This window comes from Ascaphus truei, chromosome 6 (assembly GCF_040206685.1).
Source record: "Ascaphus truei isolate aAscTru1 chromosome 6, aAscTru1.hap1, whole genome shotgun sequence".
Taxonomy (NCBI): domain Eukaryota; kingdom Metazoa; phylum Chordata; class Amphibia; order Anura; family Ascaphidae; genus Ascaphus; species Ascaphus truei.
This window is the reverse complement of record NC_134488.1, coordinates 139746359-139768541: the sequence shown is the minus strand read 5'-3', so window position 1 is coordinate 139768541 and position 22183 is coordinate 139746359. Positions and strand designations below refer to the sequence as shown.

Below are 22183 nucleotides of genomic sequence, written 5' to 3'. Positions count from 1 at the left end.
CTGCAGGAAAACCCTCTTTCTCTCCCCCTGATAAACTGCAGTCACAGGCAGGAGTATACAAGCAGCAACTGGTCTTTATTCTTCAAACAGCATACAACATGTACACTCTTTTCTCTTTCTGGTCCCTGGACTCAACTCCCAGGGCTTGAGGCCCCCAATATTTATCCCTTGCTCCCATGCTCCCTGGTGGAGTAAGGGACAGTTTTCCCACTCCCCTGAGGGAGGGGAAGGAAAATGGCCAGAGCCCTGGCTTCACACTTCCAACAACCACAGTAAAACCCACTAACTTCTGCTCTGCAACCCCTTAGGTACCCAAAGTGACGGTCCTAGGTCTGAGCCCCTGATAGGGCAGCACACAGGCCTTAGGCCCCCCGCCTCCCCCCTTCACTCAAGGGAGATGTTTACTGCAGTGGAATCCAGATTAACCCTAACACTGCTTGCACTGGTACCAGGGCTTGTGTTAGGCAGGGCAGATTAGTAGCCAAGGGGATATATGTCTACATATGTATGCACATTTAACTCTCTACTTCCAGGCCCCAGACTTATACCTGCTGCTGAGGCGGGGGCCTGAGTCTCTAATGAATACTTAATGTGCCACCTGTGGCCTGTGGTCAGACGAAGGGAAATAAAGACACAGGCCTATGCTCCAAGCGATCATAAAAACAATCGCTGGGCCATTTAAATCGCCATTTTTTTGATCTCTGCTATCACAGTATCAGAAATCCTTGATTACCTGTGATAGCAAAATTCCCAAAACGGGCGAGTATCCGGTGATGTGATGATCGGCTCTCTGAAAAGGCCTTACCCGGCGATTTCTTTCGGCGGAAGAGAGAGCTGCGCAGAGAGAGCCGCCTCTCCCTGCGCAAATCTCGCCCGAAATTTATGTTTTTTTTAATATACATTTTTTTACTAGTGTGAAAAACAGACAGTGAATCCCTGCGCTTCTCCCTTTGGGTTAGCAATAAATGGGGATATATCTATATGTATATATATATATAGTGTGTGAAAATCTATAAGACAAAGGAGACTTTTGGTTTACATCCTTTGATCAAATAATGCCAAGCCTGCTATCCACGTCAAGGTAATAGTCTCTATAGCAGGTCCCTACACTAAATGCAAACTAATGTAAACCAAAAGTCTCCTTTATCTTATAGATTTTCACACTATATATATATATATATATATATATATATATATATATATATATATATATATATACTGCTGCGGCAGACTTTATTCTAACAAATCACCGGTTTGTACCTGGCAGGTACCTGGAATGCGACACTGTTCACCTGGAGCATGCCGCGTTCCAAGCCAGGGGTCATGCCCGGCTGACACGCGGCTGATGTGTTCATTTATAATGGTTCAGGATTTAATAGGCTGCAATGCTTCGCGTGTCCGCCAGATGGCATAAAATCATGAATTGTAATGCAGTATATATATATAAACTGTACAGTATATATATATACTGTATAACAACAACCCCTATAACCCCTAACATACAGTACTGTACACATACAGTACTGTATATGCACATCAAAGTTACTATGGGCCGGCGGGGGCGAGATGTGTTTGCAGCAGAGAGAGATCCACTGCTCTCTCTGCGCAAACATCGGCACATGAAAAATTATTTAAAATACATTTTTATTCATAGTGTAGATGTGCAGGGGGTCTCCGGAGCTGAACCGCGTTGGTTTCAGGTTGGGGGACCCCCTGCTTCCCGAGATACAGCCCCCTTTATGAGGTGCCGGTATCCCTTTGCGTTTAAAGGTCCCGATCACATGACCGCGACCTGTAAACAAAGCAAAGGGATACCGGCACCCCCTAAAGGGGCCTGTATCTCGGGGAGCAGGGGGTCCCCAGACCAAAAACCAAAACGTTTCTGCTCCGGAGACCCTCTGCACATGTACAGTATGAATAAAAAACATATATAAATAAACACTCGTTCCTTATCTTAGCGGCTATGTGCTACGGTAACGAAGCAGCATTTCTGTATTTTAATAATATTGTACAGTGAGCAGGGGGTCCCCTGAGCCAGAAATTAATGCTCAGGGGACCCCCTGCTCCTGCACAATATTATTAAAAATAAAGAAATGTTGCTTCATTACCATAGCGTATAGCCGCTAAGGCAATGAAGGGGTTAACCCACCGTGCCCGCTTTATTGTGGGTAGCGGGGGTGGGTGAAGGGGGTATTTGGCCCTTGGTGTGAGTTTAGGACTTGCGGGGGGGTTGCGGGTGCACTTAACCCCTTCACGACCGTAGCAGTTAATACCGCTACGGTCATGAAGGGGTTAACCCCTCCCGCTACCCCCTGCAAGCCCTAAACAACCACCGTTGGGCTAATACCCCCTTCACCCACCCCCGCTACCCACAATAAAAAAAACTTACACACAGCAGCCGCCCAAAAAATAAATAAATCTAAATAAATAAATAAATGAATATAAATAAATACATTTGAAATACATTTTTATTTATAGTGTAGATGTGCAGGGGGTCTCCGGAGCTGAACCGCATTGGTTTCAGGTCGGGGGACCCCCTGCTCCCCGAGATACAGCCCCCTTTATGAGGTGCCGGTATCCCTCTTCGTTTAAGGTCCCGATCACGTGACCGCGGCCTGTAAACCAAGCAGAGGGATACCGGCACCCCCTAAAGGGGCCTGTATCTCGGGGAGCAGGGGGTCCCCGGACCTAAAACCACAGTGGTTCTGCTCTGGAGACCCTCTGCACATGTACAGTATAAATAAAACACACATATCAATATAGAATCGTTCTTTACCTTAGCGGCTATGTGCTACGGTAACGAAGCAGCATTTCCGTATTTTTAATAATATTGTACAGTGAGCAGGGGGTTCCCTGAGCCAGAAATTAATGCTCAGGGGACCCCCTGCTCCTGCACAATATGATTAAAAATACAGAAATGCTGCTTTATTACCATAGCGTATAGCCGCTAAGGCAATGAAGGATTAAGGCAGAATAAACAATAAATACATTACATACATATTTTTAATGTGTGTGTTAAACTTCCCTGCCTTCACTGTAATCTATGTAAAAACCCCTCCCCCTATTGTGTGTTTTAAACCTCCATGCCTTCACTGCAATCTATGTAAAAAACCCTCCCCCTATTGTGTGTTAAGCTTCCCTGCCTTCACTGTAATCTATGTAAAAACCCCTCCCCCTATTGTGTCTGCTAAACTTCCCTGCTTTGACTAATCTGTGTAAGCCCCCGTCCCCCTATTGTGTCAGTTAAATCTCTCTGGCCTTTGTTTCTGTGAGTGCAGTGTACTGTATGTAAATGTGGGGAGGGGGATCCCGTGTAAATAACCACACCCACACCCACTACCCACTACCCACCTGCACATGGCCCCTCCGCTGCTACAAAAAAGAGACAAAAATTAAAACATACAAAGTAATGTCCCCTAGCCCCTTAATCACCATAGCGCTACAGTCATTAAGGGGTTAACCCACCCTCACCCACCACTCGGGATGCCTACATACCCTCCCACACTAACCCCCCCCCGTGAGGCTTAACAACCCAGTACCCACAAGGGAAGCCTACCCACATACCGTTGGGGTAACACCCCCCCCCCCACCCCCAGTACCCACAATAAAAACAATACAGTGCCCCACAATAAACATCATTCTATTTATTAAATACATAACCCACCCCCTGTGCCCCCGCATAAATACAAGATTTGTTCTTTTACATACAGGGTTCATAACGCAGCCCCACGCGAGTCCCCGGTGGGCTGGCGGGGCACCTGGACAGACCTACAGTTTACCAGCAGCCCTTTTTACACAGGTTCTGGAGGCCTGCTGGTGAGTCCCGCCAGCACCATGGCCCCCAGGTGGTCTCCTTGGGCCACCGTGGGCCACAATTGGGTCCCCACGGTAGGCCTGCGGATGTCTGGGAGCCCCGGGTCAGACCCACAGGTGTCTGCGGGGCCCCGGGTGGTTCTCTCGGGGTCTGGGGAACTCACGAGTGCTCACTACGGGTCCGCAGTGCCCCCACAGAAGTGGGACCACACATCATCATCCCCGCACCTACGGGTTGGCGGTGCCCCCACAGAAGTGGGACCACACATCTTCATCCCCGCAGACTACGGGTCGGCGGTGCCCCCACAGATGTGAGACCACCGCTTCATCCCCGCATGTGTCACCCGTGGAACCACCAGCCTGATACCCGTGGGATACCCGAGGCGATCCACAGGTGGTCTCCAGAGGTCCCACGCAGAACCATGGAACCAACCCTGAATGTAAAAAAAATAAACCTGGCCTATACATTCAATACATACAACCCCCCCCCAACACCTACAGTACAATAATGTGCAAAATTAATATTATCCAGTTATGGATAATAGATTAATTGCCCATTATTAAAAACATTATCTAGCATATTAAAATAAATAAAGTACTACTGACCTCATCAATACGAAGAGTCCGTCGCCAGCAACAATGGTGTTCCCACGCTCAGATTGGCTCTAGTACCATGTGTGCAGGGCCATGTGTCTATTAATGACGTCATCTTAAAGGCAATTGAAGCAAAGCCATTCTGATTGGCTGTGCTTTCATTGCCTTTAAGTGACGTCATCATTTTTTTTTCCGGCCAAAACACATGGTTTTCACGGCCCAATCAGGACCGTGGGAACCATGATGAAAAATGTAACGTCATAGGCCTTTAAAAGCCTATGTCGTCTCATTTTGAAGCCAGACGCCGCGGAGGAAGGACCTCCGGACAAGAAAGAAGACAAGGGCGTGGCCGAAGGTGGAAAGAAGACCCCGCCCCGCCCGGTAGGAGATAGAAGAAAGAAGAATACAGATGAAGATGGATTACAAGTAGAAGACCCGTGGATTGATTTGGATTTTCAGTTTAATGTTTATTTTTTTATGGTTTATTATTTTATGGGTTCCTGTGCCTGGTGGATTGGTTCATGAGTAAGGTGCGCAACGGGAATCGGTGGGGGCAAGTAATGGTAAGTGAACTAAAGAAATGTATTTTATTTAACTTGTTAAATTTTTCAAAAGGTTTTTTAACATGTGTATTTTTTTTTTTGTGGTATATCATTTCTTGCCACTGTATGTATGTATGTATATATGTCTATAGAGATATATACATACAGGGTAAGAAATGATGTTGTTTTAAAAGCTTGATTTGATGTGTTTTAAATTAATTTGTCTATGCTGCTATGCATTATTGTTTGTTTAAAGTATTTTAAAATTAGATAGATGTATTCCTTGGTATTGTATTGTGTGTTTGAGGGAGGTCAGGGATAGCCTTGGTTTTAAAGGTTGTATTCTGGTCGGTACTTATATTTTTTCACAGGCTAAATTGTTCTGCTCCAGGCGTGAATTAGTTAATTGTTTCATTGTTCGGATGGAGTGTGAATTGTTTAGGGATGTAAATAATGATTGCTAATTGATTTTTGTTTACTTGGTTGATTCATTTGCAGAATGTATATGGTGCATAGATTTTATGCATCATTTATATTGGAATGTGAGGTGTTTCATTGTCTTTTCATTGGTTTGTGATGATTTAGATTGTAAGATCAGTTAGGATTATTAAAGGAAATTGATTTTAATGTAGTGTGTCTATGGAGAAGTGTTGTTTGTAGGACAGTATGGTTTTGATAACCCTTCTACATTTATTTGTATATTGGTTCATCATGTGTGTGTATATACTATATATATATATATATATATATATATATATATATATATATATGTATATATATATATATATATATATATATATATATATATATATATATATATATATATATGTATATATATATATATATATATATATATATCTGTATATATATACAGTATATATATATATATAGTTGCATGATGAAGCCACTGTATAAATTTATGGGTGAAGGGTGGGTATCGGGCCAGTGTGGCTTAACCCCTTAATCACCTTTGTGGTTATTATCTGATAAGGTGTTTAAGTGGTTAATTGATATCTGAATGTAATTGCAATGTATTGGCTTTGTATTTGCTATGTATGTTGTAGGCAAGACAAGGATGTTGCTGGCGACGGACACTTTGTATTGATGAGGTCAGTAGTACTTTATTTATTTTAATATGCTAGTTAATGTTTTTAATAATGGGCAATTAATCTATTATCCATATCTGGATAATAGTTATTTTGCACATTATTGTACTGTAGGTGTTGAGGGGGTGGGGGGAGGTTGTATGTATTGAATGTATAGGGCAGGTTTATTTTTTTTACATTCAGGGTTGGTTCCGTGGTTCTGCGTGGGACCTCTGGAGACCACCTGTGGATTGCCTCGGGTATCCCACGGGTATCAGGCTGATGGTTCCACGGGTGACACATGCGGGGATGAAGCGGTGGTCTCACATCTGTGGGGGCACCGCCGACCCGTAGTCTGGGGGATGAAGATGTGTGGTCCCACTTCTGTGGGGGCACTGCCGACCTGTAGGTGCGGGGCTGATGATGTGTGGTCCCACTTCTGTGGGGGCACCGCGGACCCGTAGTGAGCACTCGTGAGTTCCCCAGACCCCCGAGGGAACCACCCGGGGCCCCGCAGACACCTGTGGGTCTGACCCGAGGCTCCCAGACATCCGCGGGCCTACCGTGGGGACCCAATTGTGGCCCACGGTGGCCCAAGGAGACCACCTGGGGGCCATGGTGCTGGCGGGACCCCCCAGCAGGCCTCCAGAACCTGTGTAAAAAGGGCTGCTGGTAAACTGTAGGTCTGTCCAGGTGCCCCGCCAGCCTACCGGGGACTCGCGTGGGGCTGCGTTATGAACCCTATATGTAAAAGAATAAATCTTGTATTTATGGGGGGGCACAGGGGGTGGGTTATGTATTTAATAAATAGAATGATGTTTATTGTGGGGCACTGTATTGTTTTTATTGTGGGTTCTGGGGGTGGGGGGGTGTTTCCCCAATGGTATGTGGGTACTGGGTGGTTAGGCATCACGGGCGGGGGGGTTAGTGTGGGAGGGTATGTAGGCATCCCGAGTGGTGGGTGAGGGTGGGTTAACCCCTTAATGACTGTAGCGGTTAATAACCGCTATGGTGATTAAGGGGTTAGGGGACATTACTTTGTATGTTTTAATTTTTGTCTCTTTTTTGCAGCAGCGGAGGGGCCATGTGCAGGTGGGTAGTGGGTGTGGGTGTGGTTATTTACACGGGATCCCGTTCCCCACATTTACATACAGTACACTGCACTCACAGAAACACAGGCCAGGGAGATTTAACTGACACAATAGGGGGAGGGGGGCTTACACAGATTAGTCAAAGCAGGGAAGTTTAGCAGGCACAATAGGGGGAGGGGTTTTTACATAGATTACAGTGAAGGCAGGGAAGCTTAACACACACAATAGGGGGAGGGTGTTTTACATAGATTACAGTGAAGGCAGGGAGGTTTAAAACACACAATAGGGGTAGGTTTTTTTACAGAGATTACAGTGAAGGCAGGGAAGTTTAACACACACATTAAAAATATGTATGTAATGTATTTATTGTTTATTCTGCCTTAACCCTTCATTGCCTTAGCGGCTATACGCTATGGTAATAAAGCAGCATTTCTGTATTTTTAATCATATTGTACAGGAGCAGGGGTTCCCCTGAGCATTAATTTCTGGCTCAGGGAACCCCCTGCTCACTGTACAATATTATTAAAAATACGGAAATACTGCTTCGTTACCGTAGCACATAGCCGCTAAGGTAAAGAGCGATTCTATATTGATGTGTGTGTTTATTTATACTGTACATGTGCAGAGGGTCTCCAGAGCAGAACCACTGTGGTTTTAGGTCCGGGGACCCCCTGCTCCCCGAGATACAGGCCCCTTTAGGGGGTGCCGGTATCCCTCTGCTTGGTTTACAGGCCGCGGTCACGTGATCGGGACCTTGAAACACAGAGGGATACCGGCACCTCATAAAGGGGGCTGTATCTCGGGGAGCAGGGGGTCCCCCGACCTGAAACCAATGCGGTTCAGCTCCGGAGACCCCCTGCACATCTACACTATAAATAAAAATGTATTTCAAATGTATTTATTTATTTATTTATTTAGATTTATTTATTTATTTTTTGGGCGGCTGCTGTGTGTGAGTTTTTTTATTGTGGGTAGCGGGGGTGGGTGAAGGGGGTATTAGCCCCAACGGTGGTTGTTTAAGGCTTGCGGGGGGTAGCGGGAGGGGTTAACCCCTTCATGACCGTAGCGGTATTAACTGCTACGGTCGTGAAGGGGTTAAGTGCACCTGCAACCCCCCCGCAAGTCCTAAACTCACACCAAGGGCCAAATACCCCCTTCACCCACCCCCGCTACCCACAATAAAGCGGGCACGGTGGGTTAACCCCTTCATTGCCTTAGCGGCTATACGCTATGGTAATGAAACAGCATTTCTGTATTTTTAATAATATTGTGCAGGAGCCGGGGGTTCCCTGAGCATTAATTTCTGGCTCAGGGAACCCCCTGCTCACTGCACAATATTATTAAAATACAGAAATGCTGCTTCGTTACCGTAGCACATAGCCGCTAAGGTAAGGAACGAGTGTTTATTTATATATGTTTTTTATTCATACTGTACATGTGCAGAGGGTCTCCGGAGCAGAAACATTTTGGTTTTAGGTCTGGGGACCCCCTGCTCCCCGAGATACAGGCCCCTTTAGGGGGTGCCGGTATCCCTTTGCTTTGTTTACAGGTCGCGGTCATGTGATCGGGACCTTTAAACGCAGAGGGATACCGGCACCTCATAAAGGGGGCTGTATCTCGGGAAGCAGGGGGTCCCCCGACCTGAAACCAACGCGGTTCAGCTCCGGAGACCCCCTGCACATGTACACTATGAATAAAAATGTACAGTTCTGTATGTTAGGGGTTATAGGGGACGGCTTCAAAGACAACAGCTCGCAAACGCCCCCATGTGTTTTTACACGGCATTGCAGTATTGCAGCCAACGGGAATAAAATGCTTAATTCACAGCCGGGAAAATAACGCTATACACTCAGGCCGAAAACGATACAAAACCGAACATCACCGGGATATACCCAAATTTGCGGAACTAGCCGAGTTAGAATAAAGTTGGTCGCCTCTGTATATATATCTCCCCCCATTTATTGCTATCCCAAAGGGAGAAGCGTAGGGATTCACTGTCTGTTTTTCACTTTGGTATGGCCAATCCCTTCACCAGCTGCATGTCCTTTGATAAAGTTATTATAGACGAAACCGGTAGGGTAACGTGGGGTCTGTTCCCTTTACAAGTCTCACATAGACTTTTAAATTCACATGCCTTTTTAAAGGCAATTTTGATACATTGCAAGTGCAATTTTGTTCTGCTTTTATATCCTCTGTACTACAGTAAATGAACACTCAGTGCTGCTGCCGAGGCATTGTTAGTTTGAAACATCAGAGCTACTATTAGGACTCATTACGGAACAGCTGAGAACCGACGGAGCTCTATCCACGTGTGCGGAAACCACGGAGTATTACAACAGGGTCTACCACGGAGTATTACCACAGGGTATACCACGGAGCATCTGAAAGCGGCGGTGCTTTCTAAGTGGCGACTCTGATCGGGACACTCTCCAGCCTGCACCAAAAATACATCTGTGAGCTGTAGGCATTGTGTACACACGGATTGGAGTAAACAGCACCCCAGCCCTGGAAGCAGCGGACACTGTACAGTTTTGTCCGATATACCGGAATGTTCTACTGTTTTGTAAGTAGAACTAGTACTTGCATGGTGTAACCATAATATACGTACTTCACCATATTGGCTCTCTTTTTCTTATTTGAGGTGGTCTCATCCCCTATCCTAGTGATCTGGACATTTGCTCATAATTCATTTGGTGTTTATTAAGTTAAACACAATATATTGGTTTGCACTTTTTTGTTTTATATATAATACAGCAGCGGCAGCTTTTATTCGAGTAAAAGCCACCGTCTGCATGCGTCTGGGAAGCGGGTAGCCGCGGCGCGTGGCGGCGCACTGTGACGTCACAGTCACATGCGCGCCCGGCTTCCCCATCTTCCCAGGCTTCCCCGACACCCCTGGAGATCAAATTAAGGTAAGCGGGGGTGCGGGGAAGCAGAGGGGCAGAGCAGGAGCCGGGTTCGGGGTCGGGAAGGGGGGGTAAATTGCGCGTGAAGTGGAGGGGGGGTGCGTGGGGGAAACACGGCGGCGCGCGGTTTTTACTGGCGGCAGCTGGGGTAGATCCCGGCATGCCGCCGGCATTTAGTGCAATAAAAGATGTCGCTACTGTATAGGTCGACAAATCACCCAATAATCTACTCGCCGAACCAAAAAAAAAACATTTATTCAGGCGAGATTTGCGCAGGGAGAGGCGGCTCTCTCTGCGCAGCTCTCTCTTCAGGCGAAAGAAATCGCCGGGTAAGGCCCACCTAGTCAACCTAGTCACCTTCCCACCTAGTCACCCTCCCATTGAAAGCCTATAGTGGCGGAGCCCGTTGATTTCAATGGGAGAGTGAAAAGCAGAGATTTATTTTAGCTATGGCAGAGAATTCTGCATTAAAGTTAATAGGGGATTTTAACTGTTTTTTTGTATCTGGCATGAGGACCTGGCAAATTTCAGCCCGCTCAGACCCACAGAACGGATTATTTTAATATGTGTACAGCAGGGCCCCGGGAATACGGCGGGTTCCGTTCCAGGGGCCTGCCTTATAGTGAAAATCGCCGGAAAGCGGAGCTGGTGATTTTCAGTGATTTTGCATGCACAGAATGGCGTTTTCGCCGTTCTGCGCATGCATGGCTTATGGTCTGCGCGCGCAAACTACGGTATGCGCGCAGACAGCGGTCTGCGCATGCGCGCCAGGCGCAACCGCCTGTTCTGCGCATGCATGACTCTGATTCAAAGATGGCGGCCCCCTTCTCGGTGCCACTGGATAAGCGGATCGCCGAAAAGCGGGGCGCCAAGAAGCGGGGCCCTGCTGTATGTATTAAAGAATATATTGTATTTTGGATCTGGTTGAAAAACCCAGAGCCCATATGGTATGTTAATGCTCAGGGGGGAGACAAGTTGTCTACCATAAACCCTCTGATCAAAGGTTGACCGCTCTGATTGTGTACAATAGGGCGGAGAAACACAGGGCCTGAGTGGTCTGTAAGTTCATAATTCACACTTGCAGACAGAGGAGTTCCTGACTACAAAGAAGTCTGCTAGACATTCAGGCACCCCAAGGTTAAGGGATAGGGCTGAGACTACATACAGTATAAACGAGGGTAAGCCCTATACCCATTGTCTTTCGTGTCTTTGTTGTTACCAACTACTTGATGTCTGACCGCTGTGTGAATTGCTAATCGTGTAACCTGATTACTTCATCATTCCAACCCTAAGTAAGTGTATATTTTGTCTGTTATTTGTATATCTTGTGTGTTCACCTTTTTTAAGGAATAAACTAAATTTATCATATTGTCACGGGAGACTCCTGTGGCAGGTAGGATCTCGGTGGCCGGAACAGCACGAGCGTAGTAGGGGTCACAAGCAGAGATCAGAGGCAGGCGGCAGATAGCGAAGTCAGGTAATAAGCAGGGGTCTGAGGCAGGCGGCAGGTAGCGAAGTCAGGTAACAAGCAGAGGTCGGCAACGAGGAGACTGGAACAGGACAGGTGGGGCAGGACAGATCCGGGAGCAGGGACTGAGAACGGGGAGCAGGGACTGAGAACGGGGAGCAGGGACTGAGACCGGGGAGCAAGGAACAAACAGGGACAAGCCAGATTACCAGCAAGGGCCTTACTGTGAACAGACTTAAATACAGGTACAGGTACAGGAACAGATCAGGATCAAAGACAGAGGCATGTGCATAGGAGTCTGACTTGAAGCAAAGGCAATTGAACCAACCAGGAAGCAGAAGCTATAAAGGACAGAGACAGGAGCAACAAGAAGACAGACAGGCAGACAGAGGAACCCAGAGCAAACAGAAGGCAGCAGCACACCCGGTGGATAAAGAAGACTATGGCTAGGCAGGAGGTCTAGGAGACCCTGACACATATCTAAGTCGTGTTCAATTCAACCCAGAGATTTTGTGTATATTATACCCTGTTACAAGTTACCGTGACAGGGGCCTTCCCATGTGCTTTTCCCTCCGGGGAAGTGTGTGGGGACCTATCCCCAGACTCTGATAGGGGTCTGGGTAGAGCCGGGACGGTTCAGGGACCATCTTCACTGGTAGCTGACCTGATAGACTGCATCTGGCAGAAGACTGCCGTGTACCTGTTTGTGCACAGTGGAAGATAATAGACCCGTTCCTGTTTGCAATATACCTCCTGCCTGGTGTGTGATCTAACTGGGGGGGGGAAGTACTGTTCTACCGTGGGACATCATCTCCATTTCCCTGGAACTCATGGCAGATGGAGGCTCTGCACTGCTAGAGATACTTGGGTAAGATACCCCAGAAGCCTGATCCTGTGTCCTCATGTCACCGCGGACGACTCAGCGCTCCTTTTGCCAACAGGTACATGCACCATACAACCATTTAATGGCCCCTATCTGTGATCGGGTGGGGGAAACACTGTTACATTTGGAGGCGCTGCTGAGATGTAACAGGACTGGCTTTCAGTGATACAGAACTGGAAGTAATAAGATACGTTTCCAGACCAAGTACTAATGAAGGAGGGAGCCTAGGTGTAGTCATGGGATTATGTACCTTGTAACCTCGTAAACTCGCAAAGAACGACCTAGACTGCCCTATTGGGTGAATGATCTGGAGACAAAGGCTATTACTGTTCTGTTCTAAGTCACCATGAGGCGGAAAGTCAGGATGCCTATGGGGTGCCCTGGAAACTCCAGGGACCTCTGGATAGGATCCGCGATACTGGCTGCCAAAAAGGGGTGGCGAAAGAGTACTGCATAGTGAGTATCTTAGGAGGGGTACTTGGATTGCGCTCCAGTGCCAGAACCTCTACCATAAGAAGCCCAGAGTACTACTAGCCGTAGCCAGACAGAAAACCACAGAGTGCTGGTAATGGACTGTAATCGTGTGCAGTGTATCAATGTCACGGGAGACCAATGCTTTTAACACCAAAATACCTGGATCCTTTGATTGAGCAAAGAAAGAGATCAAATAAATTGTGATTTATTTACAGAATGAACATACACAGCTTGATTTACAATTACAATGAAAAATACACTAACTAGTTACGCTGTTAAGTCTGTTTACAGGATGGATCTTTCACTGCATGACAAATCTTGTTACATGATGCAACTTAGATGTAACTGCTTCCGCATGGGCTGCAGGGTTTTTTATGCACTCAACAGGCCTACAGTATACTTAATCCATGCAGCCAATCTACTCCGTGGGAATAATTATTTCCCCCTATCACGAAGCTGCCATTACTTTGCAAACCTGGCAGAGGGGCTTCTCAGTCTGCTCTGGGCAAGTGTCAGCTTTGCACCTTGACCGCTTAGCATACTGTATGAGGCCCGTCCCCTCTACCTGGTGCCGCTCAGTCTGGGCAGAGCAGCCATTTACCAGGGTGGCTTTGAAATTCTCTTCCTTGCTAACAAAAGGTTTAACACTTCCATATCCTGGACTGCCTTTGAAACTGGCCAGGAGGGTTTATTGAAATTCTCTCCCTTGCAAACAAAAGGTTTAACACCTCCATATCCAGGATGGCCTTTGAAGCTCAGAGGGCGGGGTAACCCCTGTTTCACATGCAAATGGATTTTTATCAATACTGATTGACTTCCTCTGAACCTTACTTTAACAAAAATATAATCCTTGTGTAATTTTAAAACCATTTTTCCTTTCACACGCTTACACGAAAACACTGCCAGTTATACACATAATCTTAAAAATGACTTTACTCTGAATCCCCCCCCCCCCCCCTGGTTCTGGGTTTCACGGGCATATACCGGGGGAGCTGAATATAATTCATTCCCCTGTCCGGTCTTACTATTCTGGTCTGTGCTGAAGCATGGAAATGTCCGCTGCTTAACACTCCTGGAATAATAAGACATGCATATACAGTTTTAACACAAAACACAGTGTTTCTGCCATGGATGGGTTGCAGAGCTGACAATCACACTTCCCCAATATGGCTCAGGGGCACCCAGCCGGGCCAAATATCTTTATTAATGGCCTAGGTACCCCCTCAGCATCACAATCAAGATGGAGCTTTGCTAGCCTGGTGTATAACCTACTCTCGGTAGACTGCAACCATGTGCTGTACCGATCCACAGGAAATGGCTTCCAGTAAGAATCATGACTCCTGACGAAGCTAGGACGGATCTAGCAAAATGCGTAGAGTGAAGGAAGGAGAGAGGAAACCGACAGGACCTGAAACTCATAGTGTCATAGCAGCGTGACAAGAAGAGTGTCACTCTAGGCGACCGCTTTTTGGAGGGACACAAGGCGAATCTACCCAGCAAAGACGCGTACCAGGATCCAGTGTCGGAGTATGGAGTATCAAAGATACCATTATGTGCCAATAGGGCACAAACAAATGTGAGTGACCTTCAAAGGGATTATTTTACTGTGTATCTTGTGCATTCAAGCTGCAATTCAAGCTGCCATTTAAAAAAAACATATTGTAACCCGTGTCCCCCACCCTACCTCCCTACCTCACTTACAGGCCCGTATCTGAGAAGGGAGCATGTTACCTTGCTGTTTGGTGTGTCAACTGTTGGTTCGCAGGAGGTCTGAGTGGTCTGCAGGGTGTTATGAGACTTGAACAGGCTTGGTTCACAGGACTCTGGTTCTTTCATGGTGTTTCAGCGCCTCCAGTAGTGATGGCTCCCACAGTGTAGGTGTCAGCACCCATCACTACACACATACCTTCTCAGTCCAGGGACTGACAGCATAGGCTGAAGTATAATTGCAGGATCTTTATTCGCAGCATACATCTTACAGTTTAGCAGCACAGTTTTCTGCATACGCCTCAGGACTTCTGGACAGTGCTTACTTCCACTGCTCCAGGTGGTCTTGACTAGCTAGCCAATTGAACAGGCTTACCCCGCAATGGGGAAGTCTCACAGTTCCAACCTGCTTCATCCCTCCTTCACCCTAGCCAGGGATCAGGCAGAGACACACTCTTCCATCCTCTCTCTCCCCGGGGGAGAGGAAGACTCTTCTCGCACATCCTCACTCCAGCAGGAGCTGGGAAGGACTCGACCTCACCCTCTCAAGGCTGAGGGGAAGTCTCTCTAATTTTAGCCTACTCCCCTTAAAAACTTCCAGAAGGGGCAGGCTCATGGACTGTACCCACCTACTAGGGGCTGTACACAGGCCATGAGTCACCACAGACCTTCCTTCACTTTCTGGGGAAGCAGGAAGGGGGGGTCAAGGGCCCACAGATCAACCTGCTATCGCCTGGATCTTAACAGGGCTTACAAAGAAGAACAGGCACGGTTGGGACATACCCTGTTACATCATATTAAATGCTACAAATATTTTCTCATAGTACAGAACTGCTTTATTTTAAAAACACACATGTAGGATATTGCTTGAACTTCTGCTTTAAAACTTGATCAGCATATTTAATCCTTTATTCCCTCCTCATTTTTGATGACTCTACTTTACCTACCAGCACTTACAATATTGTATTCACCACAGTGATCTATTATTTGTTACTGTGTGTACCTTCAGTGGCTTACTGCAAACAATCAACTCCCTTACCTTCTCTTTTTTCTAAGATACCCCAGAAGCCTGATCCTGTGTCCCCATGTCACCGTGGACGACTCGGCGCTCATTGCCAACAGGTACATGCACCATACACCCATGTAATGGCCCCTATCTGTGATGGGGTGGGAGAAACACCGTTACATGTGTTTATTTTATATATAACATGTATAACACGTGTCCCCCTCCAACCCTACTTAAGGACCAGTGTATGGGAGTGGGCGCATTACCTCGCTGCTGTGGTGCTCTACCTGTTGGTTCGCAGGAGGTCTGAGTGGTCTGCATGATGTTAGGAGACATGACAGGACTGGCTCATGTAGATCTCTGGGTTCTTCACATTGGTGTCAGCGCCTCCAGCAGTGATGGATCCCATGAAGTGTAGGCGTCAGCCCTCATCACTACACAATTACCTCCCTCCAGCCCAGGAACTGACACCTTAGGCAGAGGTATCTCGAAAGGGTCTTTATTACAGGCATCCTCCATCAGCACTTTTAGCAGCTTGTCATACTCCACACGTCCCAGGACTTCTAGATAGTGCATTTTATCTCTCCCTCTATTCTGCTCCAGGTGGTCATTAGGTTGGCCAGCCCAATATGAGCACACTTACACCGCCATGGGGAAGACTCCAGCTCCCACCATAATCACCCACCTTCACCCTATCCAGGGCTCAGAGAGGGACACTCTCTCCATGCTCACTCCCTGAGGAGCTCAGAGGACTCTCATCCACCTCCTCACACCCTGAGGTGCAGAGAGGAACTCACCACTAACTTTAGACTACTCCCACTAGAAACTTCTGGAAGGAGTGGGTTCATGGACTGTACCCACCTACAAGGGGCGGTACACCGGCTATGAGGCACTACCTACCTTCCTTCACCTTCTGGGGAAGCAGGGTCAAGGGCCCACAGATTAACCTGCTAATGCCTGGATCTTAACAGGGCTTACATAGCAGATACACTATGTGGGGAGAAACAGGTACAGCTGGACATACCCTGTTACACATGTTTTACCAGGGAGTAATACATTGAGAGTTACCTCTTGTTTTCGAGAATGACATACATTGTCAGTGTAAGTGTGTGTGTGTAAGTTTGTGTGTAAGTGGGAGTGTGTGTGTGTGTAAGTGAGAGTGTGTTTATATGTGTAAGTGGGATTGTGTGTGTGTGTAAGTGGGAGAGTGTGTTTATATTTGAAAGTGGGAGTGTGTGTAAAAGTAAGAGGGGGAGTGTGTGTCTAAGTGATGGGGGATGTTTGTGTGTAAGTGAGAGGGGGAGTGTGTGTAAGTGAGAGGGGGAATGTGTATGTGTAGGTGAGAGGGTGTGTGTGTGTGTGTGTGTAAGTGAGAGGGTGTGTGTGTGTGTAAGTGAGAGGGTGTGTGTGTGTAAGTGAGAGGGTGTGTGTATGTGTAAGTGAGAGGGTGTGTGTATGTGTAAGTGACAGGGGGAATGTGTGTGTGTGAGAGGGGGAATGAGTGTGTGTGTGTGTGTGTGTGTGTGTGTGTGTGTGTGTGTGTATGTGTGTGTGTGTGTGTGTGTGTGTGTGTGTGTGTGTGTGTATGTGTGTGTGTGTGTGTGTGTGTGTGTGTGTGTGTGTGTGTGTGTGTGTGTATGTGTGTGTGTGTGTGTGTGTGTGTGTGTGTGTGTGTGTGTGTGTGTGTGTGTGTGTGTGTGTGTGTGTGTGTGTGTGTGTGTGAGGGGAAGTGTGTGGGTAAGTGAGAGGGGAGTGTGTGTATGTGTAAGGAAGAGGGGAAGAGTGTGAAGAGGGTGACGGGGGGAGAGAGACGGGGGCAACAGTGGAGTGGAGGGAGGCGAGAGAGAGGGGGCGAGGATTGGGGTTCCCCAGAATTTTTAAAATCAAATTCTGGGGTTCCCCAACCAATAAAAGGTTGGCGGGGCGTGACGAACACTTCACAGAGCTGGTTTGCCTTTATTAGCTGAAGCAGCTCACGTGATGCGACTGCAGCCCGAAATTTCAATTTGGGTTGTGGCGGCAAAATGTTGCAGCGTCAACGCTGTACTTTGCTGCCACAAGCAGTTTCTAGTGTGACAACTCTCATCCACTAGCATCACAGAGTGCCGAACGTGCGCGCTCCGCGTAGCAGGCACAGTGAGCGGGGCCTGACAAGTAAGTGTGGGAGGGGAAGGGAGCTTTCTCACAGTCTCCCTGCTCATGTACAAATGATAAGAAACAGGTCAGGCAGGAAATACTGGGGAGGAAGGAGTTTGTACTGACTGAGAAACCCCGAGACTCAGCTTTCAGTTTCACTCTGACTATAATTCAGCGTTTTAGCTCTGGGCAAGAATCCAGCTTTCACATTCACACAGAGGCTATAAAGAGCAGAGGGAGAGACATTCAGGGGACGCAGAGTGAGAGAGACAGGGCGGCTACAGGTAAGGGCTGAGACCTGCAAGAAATGGTGAGAGGGGTTAGGGAGGAGAGGAGGAGGGTCAGAGAGGAGAGGTGGAGGGTTAGGGAGGAGAAGAGGAGGGTTAGGGAGGAGAGCAGAGGTGGAGGGCTAGGGAGGAGAGGAGGAGTGTTAGGGAGGAGAGAAGGAGGGTTAGGGAGGAGAGGAGGAGTGTTAAGGGAGGAGAGGATAGGGTATTGGAGGAGAGGAGGAGGTCTAGGGAGGAAAGGAGGAGGGCTAGGGAGGAGAGGAGGAGGGTTATGGAGGAGGAGGAGGTGGAGGGCTAGGGAGAAGAGGAGGAGGGTGATGGAGAGAAGAGAGGAGGAGGGTTAGGGAGGAGAGGAGAGGTGGAGGGTTAGGGAGAAGAAGAGGAGGGTTAGGAAGGATAGGAAGAGAGTAAGGGAGGAGAGAAGGAGGCTTAGGGAGGAGAGGAGGAGGGTTAGGGAGGAGAGGAGGTGGTTAGGTAGGAGAGGAGGAGGGTTAGGGAGGAGAGGAGGAGGGTTAGGGAGGATAGGAGTGTTAGGGAGGAGAGGAGGAGGGTTAGGGAGGATAGGAGGGAGGTTAGGGAGGAGAGGAGGAGGGTTAGGGAGGATAGGAGGAGTGTTAGGGAGGATAGGAGGAGTGTTAGGGAGGAGAGGAGGAGGGTTAGGGAGGAGAGAAGGAGGGTTAGGGAGGAGAGGAGGAGTGTTAGGGAGGAGAGGAGGAGGGTTAGAGAGGAGAGGAGGAGGATTAGGGAGGATAGGAGGAGGGTTAGGGAGGAGAGGAGGAGGATTAGGGAGGATAAGAGGAGGGTTAGGGAGGAGAGGAGGAGGGTTAGGGAGGATAGGAGGAGTGTTAGGGAGGAGAGGAGGAGGGTTAGGGAGGAGAGAAGGAGGGTTAGGGAGGAGAGGAGGAGGGTTAGGGAGGAGAGGAGGAGGGTTAGGGAGGAGAGGAGGAGGATTAGGGAGGATAGGAGGAGGGTTAGGGAGGAGAGGAGGAGGGTTAGGGAGGAGAGGAGGAGGGTAAGGGAGGGGAGGAGGAGGGTTAGGCAGGAAATGAAAGGAAGTGGGTAAGGGTGTGGAGCAGAGGGGATGGTTACGGAGAAGAGCAGAGGAAGAGGGTTAGGTTGCGCTTATAGTGCCTGTGATGGTGCGGCGCGACAAAAAATACATTGTTGCCGCCATGTGCGCTTATAGTGCACGCGACAAAGCGACGGAGCGACAGTGCTACCAAAAATGTGATAGTCACTATTATATGATTTTTTCAGCGACGGTCTCCCGTTGCGGCCAATCAGAAGCTTCTCCGTGCCTCTGCCCGACTCTTTTATGGCATTGCTGGCCATGCACGAAGCAACGTCGCCCAAAACTAAAGTTCAGCTCTAGCGATTGGCGACGCGACCGATGATGTCGCCATCACCAGCACTATAAGCGCGGTCTTAGGGAGGAGAGGAGAAGAGGAGGGTTAGGGAGGATGTCAAGGTAGACCAGGTAGGGAAGAGAGGAGGGGGTTAGGGAGGAAAGGAGGAGGGTTAGGGAGGAATGGAGAGGAAGAGGGTCAGGGAGGAGTGGAGAGGACGAGGGTTAGGAAGGCAAGGAGGAGGGTTAGGGAGGTGTGGAGAGGAAGAGGGTCAGGGAGGAGTGGAGAGGAAGAGGGTTAGGAAGGAGAGGAGGAGGGTTAGGGAGGTGAGGAGAGGAAGAGGGTTAGGGAGGAGAGGTGAGGAAGAGGGTTACGGAGGAGACGAGGAGGATTAGGGAGGAGGAAGGTTAGGGAGGAGAGGAGAGGAAGAGAGTTAGGGGGGATGAGAGGTGGGGGTTAGGGAGGAGGGGAACAGGGTTAGGGAGGAAAGGAAGAGGGATAGGAAGGTGGGGAGGAGGATTAGGGAGAAGAGAATGGTTAGGGAGGAGGGGAGGAGGGTTAGCGAGGAAATTAAAGGAAGAGGGTAAGGGTGGGGAGCAGAGGAGGAGGTTTAGGGAGAAGAGCAGAGGAAGAGGGTTAAGGAGGAGAGGTGGATGGTTAGGGGGAGAGGAACACGGTTAGGGAGGATAGGACGAGGGTTAGAGAGGAGAGGAAGAGGGTTAGGGAGGAGAGGCGGAGGGTTAGGGAGACGAGGAGGACTGTTACGGATGGGAGTAGGGGAAGAGGGTTTGGCCTTATGGCTTCACTAATTATTTCCTATTTTTATAGGGTGTAATTTGTACAATATTGAGAAAGATGAAATCCACAAGTTAATTGGGTCCTAAAAAATGTCTCTGATTCCATCGGAATATATTGTATTACATCTGCTCGCAGATTTGACACAATTTGATCCACCAAGATCTTCCAGTGGCCTGAAATATGAATTTGGGGAGGTGGAGAGACACCTAGTTTAGTAGGATCACAAATAACATATATATATATATGTAGCACATGTACCCCCACCCTCCAGGAGATACTGCTTCAGCTACAAGGTGTTTGTGGTGTGCATGCCTGTGAGGGTCCAGGGGAGCTGAGTTTATCTGCGATGAAGTGGAGATCAGGACAGGCTTTTGATGATCACTGAGGTTTGTTCAGGGTACTTGCGCCTCCAGTTGTGGTGGGCTCCAGGGTGCCAGAGATCATTCCCCACCAAAGCTCACTTCTCCCCTCAGCCCAGGGACTGACACGCAGACAGAGGTATAAAAGAACCGGGGCTTTATTCTCAGTCACTGCAGATGATGGTGAAACAGCGTTGCAGGGTTTCATAGGATCCAGGCTAATGTATGGTGCTGGACCCCTGGTAGTATGGGGTGCTCTGTAACAATCAGATGTTTCCTCCTCAGCCCCTAAGGACTGGGGTGGGCACGCTCATCCCTGATTGGAGAGGCTCACAGCCCTACTAGTCTTTCCAACTTCCAGACTAGGACTCCCTAACAGTTTGGCACTTCTTCTTTGGATCTGGAAGGGGAGGGCCTAGTGTCTGCACCACGAATTGGCTATACACCAACACTAGGTCACCGTCGTGTTGTCTGACCTGAACCCGATGTGGGGGGGAGCTTTCCATAACTTCACTGTCACCAGAAAAATCTCCAAGAAGACCAAGTTCTTAACACAGACTCCTATTTTTACTATCTGGCCGCAGACCTGAACACTATTTTCTTCGGTAGCAAGTCCCAAATCCCACTGACCCAGAGGCATCCGTGTAAAGCTCCTCAGCCCCTAAGGACTGGGGTGGGCACGCTCATCCCTGATTGGAGAGGCTCACAGCCCTACCAGTCTTTCCAACTTCCAGACTAGGACTCCCTAACAGTTTGGCACTTCTTCTTTGGATCTGGAAGGGGAGGGCCTAGTGTCTGCACCACAAATTGGCTATACACCAACACTAGGTCACCGTCCTGTGGTCTGACCTGAACCCGATGTGGGGGGGAGCTTTCCATAACTTCACTGTCACCAGAAAAATCTCCAAGAAGACCAAGTTCTTAACACAGACTCCTATTTTTACTATCTGGCCGCAGACCTGAACACTATTTTCTTCGGTAGCAAGTCCCAAATCCCACTGACCCAGAGGCATCCGTGTAAAGCTCAATATTATTATTAAAAATGGCCTCTGCCATCCATTGGGTGGGGCTGTTATAACAGGAAAGTAAACCCAACCAAACCTGTAAATTCTCCCTCAATTCCCCAGTGATCCTCAGAAAATGGCGAGGCGTATAACCGGCGTATAACCTGCCCATAGCTATAACCCTGCATGTGAAAGCCAAGCTCCCAGCAGATACAGCAGGTGCCGTCATTACATGACATTTCTCTTACTGCAGCAGAATTCACAAATCAGGAAAAGCTGAAATTTCTGTTCTATGAAATAATACAGCTTAACTCCAATAGAGCGCGGTCCTCGGGGGCCACCCGATCCGACCGCGCAATAACTGGGGTCGTGCTCATTTTTTTTTAAATGGGCGCCGTGTGCCTGACCGGGAGAAGGAGGGAGGAGGGAGGAAGGGGGAGGAGGTGGAGTCAGGCGCCGGCAGCCCTACATGTCCCCTAGCAGCCACTGTAGTTCTCCCAGCATTCCCCGCACTCCCCTCAGCAACTCCGCACCATCCAACCATGGATCCCCGCAACTATCCTCCAGCCTCGCACCGATCCCGCCCCCACCTATTCACCCCCCCGCCTCGCACTGATCCCCGCACCGCCCCCCCCCCAGCCTCGCGCCGATCACCGCACCGACCCCAAAGCCTCGCGCCGATCC

At 48.5% G+C, this 22183-nt stretch overlaps 2 protein-coding genes across 3 annotated transcripts in view; both read left to right on the top strand.

Annotated features, from left to right (window-relative positions):
- LOC142497992 (guanylate-binding protein 1-like) overlaps window positions 1-22183 on the top strand; it is an 851842-nt gene that overhangs the window by 279846 nt on the left and 549813 nt on the right. The window lies entirely within an intron of this gene.
- LOC142497989 (guanylate-binding protein 1-like) overlaps window positions 17884-22183 on the top strand; it is a 60923-nt gene continuing 56623 nt past the window's right edge. Inside the window, exon 1 of one of the 2 annotated variants that reach the window (XM_075606493.1) lies at window positions 17884-17989. The gene's annotated coding sequence lies outside the window, so the exon portion shown is untranslated. Of the gene's footprint in view, window positions 17990-20401; window positions 20523-22183 lie in introns of those variants that run through there. The other variant, XM_075606494.1, reaches the window with a different exon arrangement.